Source organism: Tupaia chinensis, unplaced genomic scaffold (genome assembly GCF_000334495.1).
Source record: "Tupaia chinensis unplaced genomic scaffold, TupChi_1.0 Scaffold139466_1, whole genome shotgun sequence".
NCBI classification, from domain to species: domain Eukaryota; kingdom Metazoa; phylum Chordata; class Mammalia; order Scandentia; family Tupaiidae; genus Tupaia; species Tupaia belangeri.
Window position 1 is genome coordinate 1,107,486 of NW_006199351.1, and position 4,022 is coordinate 1,111,507.

The window sequence follows — 4,022 nt, forward strand, 5'->3', positions numbered from 1 at the left end:
GACATGTCTGTAAATAATGTTGAAACACAATTTTCAGCCTGTGGAAAACTAACTTACTAGGCAGATGAGAAAAGTGATCCCTTGTTTTATCAGTACCATATATTTCTGCATCCAGAATGATCAAGTAGTATTTCTTTCAGAAACTTTAACTTAATATGCACAATTATATGGCCAAAGAGGGTGTACCTATCTTTTTAAAAGCAGCTCCTAGAGGCCAGTAGGTGGTGTAGTGGTTAAGGCACTGGACTCCCACAGGGCCGAATACTGTTCAATTCCTAGTGGCTTGCTTTCTCACTTTCTCTCTTGTCAAATTTTTTAAAATAATAGTAAATTAAATTAAATAAATAATTCTCTTTGAAGAAAGCAGCTCCTGATCAACACAATTCCATTTGCTTCTGTTCCATTACAAAGTTCTGTTTCCTCCACATTTTATGAATCTCTGTTTTTTGTTCTTACTTCTTTTCATCTCCTTTGTCTCTGAATGTCTTTTTCTTTTTGAGAGGAAAATGTCAAAGAATGCATTTAGAGTAATTCAATACCACCTGACCACACCTTTTGGCATTTGGAGTCCTTGCCAAATGACAAACCTCTCAGTATGCCATATGTCATCTTCACCAAATTATGATAATGCTGTGTTCCACATTCCCACCCAGTCCTGAATTAGAATGTGCACTGAAATCTCTGCAACCAATTTTAAGAGAGGAGAGAGCTAATTCCAACATAATAACCTGGTCCTGGTGTAATACAGGAGGAAAAAATGATTGGACAGGAGACTGAGGTTCTTTATAATCAAGAACCAATTACTGAGCCCAGAAAGTCCCATCTGAGGTCAAATTTATGCAGATGGAAAAGATTGCATGGCTCCCTTCACATGTTCTTGCAGAGATAGGCCCAGATCTGCTTTTAATGAAAATTAACAACTTCAAAAGAAACTGTCTGACTGGATAACCTGTGCTGCATCTAAGAGAAATCTTTATTGTAGTCCAGTAAAAATGTATGATCCTTTTGCCTTTTCAGACCCTTAGGTGAAATATATACTATTTCACAAACAATTTTAGGACTGTAGATGAAGATGACTTTTTTTGAAATAGACTTTGCTTGTAGACTTTACTTTTTAGAGCAGTCTTAGGCTCACAGTACACTTAAGCAGAAGGTATGGAGATTTCTCATGTAATCACTTCCTGCCATACACACAGCCTCACCCACTCTTAAAATTCCTCACCGGAGTGGTACATGTATTAGTCAGTGAACCTCAATGATACATCATTATTACCCAAAGTCCATAGTTTACATTAGGGTTTACTCTTGGTGGTGTACATGCTATGGGTTTGGTGACTATTTAATGACATGTATCCACCATTAATGTATCGTACAAAGTAGTTTCACTGCCCTAAAAATCCTCTGTTCTTCATCTTCCACACACAAACCCCTTGCTCCCACTGCAACGTTTTCTGCCTCCATATTTTTGACTTTTACAGAATGTCATATATTGGGGTGTTGGAAAAGTCCTGATCAGAACTTTTCCGACAGCCCAAGAGTTGAGATCATAATATATGTAGCTTTTTCAGATTGATTTCTTTCACTTAGGAATATGTATTTACATTTCCTTCATGTCTTTGTATGTTTAATAGTTCATTTGTCTTTAACACTGAAAAATATTCAATTGTCTGAATGTACCACAGCTCATTTATCCATTCATTTACTAAGGGAAATATTGATTGCTTCCAAGTTTTGCAAGTATAAAAAATTCTATAAATATATTTCTGGGACTCGAACCAGAGTTGGCCATGTGGGAATCCAGTGCCTTAACTACAAAGCCACCTGCTGGACCCTAATTTGCAATTCTTAATGACATATGATATCAAACAACTTTCACATGCATATATTCCATCTATGTATCTCCTTTGATGAGATATGAGTGTCTGTTCAGGTAGTTGGGCCTATTTTGTAATTAGATTGTTAATTATCAGACAGATATTAGTTGATAGTCTTCTTTCTCATAATGACTGATTTGAGTGTTATTGTAATTCTGTCTTCATAAAAATAAATGAAGAAGTGTTCCCTCTTCTTTTTCTTTTGTAGGACATCAGTATAATTTATTTCTTAGGCATTTATAGAATTCACTTATGAACCCATCTGGGCTGGTATGTTCTATTGTAGAAAGTTATAAAGGATTAGTTAAGATGTTTAATAGCTATAATTCTATTAAAATAGTCTGTTTCTTCTTGTGTGTTTTCTTTCTTCAAGTAGTCGACCTATTTCATGTAGGTTATCAAATTTTGGATGTGCTCGCTTAGGCAGCACATATACTAAAATTGGAATGATAGAGAAGGTCAGCTCCTGCACAAGGATGATATGCAAATTTGTGAAGCATTAAATAGCTTTAAATGTATATAAAATGCCTTAAAATAAAATCATTCTGATTTTTAAAAATTGGAGGGCTCATGGGACCAGCAGATGCTGGTAATGGTTACGATACTGGACTTCCACATAGTCGACTGCAGTTAGAGTCTTGGACCCAGCGGCTTGAAACTCACTCTGGGCACGTGTGCATGCATGCCCAAAATCCTGAGAGGAGAATGTAGAAGGGATTGTAGCATGGATATCCCCTCCAGGAGATGATTTCTCACTTTTTGTTTCTCCCTACCTCTCCAGCAACCACATGCACCTTATAGCAAAAATCTGTTTCTTAAAAAAAAAAAAAAAAAAAAAAATGGACACAGAGTTTCTCATATTTCTTTGTTGTTCTTTCAATATCTGTAGGTGATATCCCCTCTTTCTTTTCTGATACTAGTAATTTATATCTTATTCCTTTTTTTTACTAAGTTAGACTTGCTAGAAGCCTATAGATTTTGTTGACTGTTTTTGGGGAAAACAGCTTTTCTTGATTTTTTCTATTGATTTCCTACTTCCAATTTTCTTGGTTTCTGCCATAATTTTTTTTTTCTTCTGCTTACATTGTAATTAATTTGCTGTTCTTTTTCTAGTCCCTTGCAAGGGAAGCTTGGAAAATTGGTTTTAGATCTTTTCTTTTCTACTATACACATTCAATTTTATAAATTTACCTATGATCATTGCCTTAAAGTGTATTTTCATTTAGTTAAATTTTTAAAAATATATTCTGAAAATTTTAAAACACATGTGCTACTTAGTAGTGTGTTGTTTGATCTACAAGTATTTAGGAGCTTATTAGTTATCTATTATTGATTTATAGTTTAAATACATAAATTGAATACATCGGTGCTATTTTTATTTTGAACAAACTCTTATATATATAAGATCAATTAAGAATAAGTAAAAGACAAAGTTTTATTTTACCTTTACCTATTCCTTTTCTAATCCTCTTCCTTAATTTATGTAGATCCAAGCCTTGACGTATTGATTTCCATCTCTGAAGAACTTTTAACATTTCCTGCAAAGCAGTGGTATCAAATTCTCTTCTCTCAATGTTTTATTGTCTGAGAAAGTTTTACTTCTCTTACATTTTTGAAGGATAATTTTATAGGATACAGAATTCTAAGTTAGTGATCTTTTTCTCTAAACATTTGAAGAATTTTACTCCACTCTCTTCTTACATGCATGGTTTCTAAGAAGTCAGATGTAATTCTTGTCTTTACTCCTCTGAGGGTATAAGGTGTTTTTTCTTCAACATTTTTTTCATTATGTTTGACTTTTTGAAGTTTGAATACGATATACATAGGTGTTGTTTCTTTGTTCATTTGTTTTTGCCATTTATCCTTTAGTGTTTTCTGAAAATCCTGCATCTGTGGTTTGATGTTAGACATTAATCTGCAGAAATTCCCAGTCATTATTGCTTCAAATGTTTATTATTTTTCTTTCTCTCTTTCTATCTCTTCTGGTATTGCCATTATTGTATTTATTACTTTTGTAGTTTTCACAGAGATTTCAGATAGATATTCTATTCTGTTATTTTTATCTTCCAGTCTTTCATTCTGTCTGTTTTTCAGTTTTACATTTTGTTTTTCAGTTTTAGATATACAATTTCTATTGTATATCCTTAA

The 4,022-nt window shown here is 33.4% G+C and overlaps 1 pseudogene; it reads left to right on the forward strand.

The window, feature by feature from the left end:
• The first annotated feature begins 2,285 nt into the window (after positions 1-2,285).
• LOC114004652 (uncharacterized) lies at positions 2,286-2,385 on the forward strand (annotated as a pseudogene).
• The last annotated feature ends 1,637 nt before the right edge of the window (positions 2,386-4,022 follow it).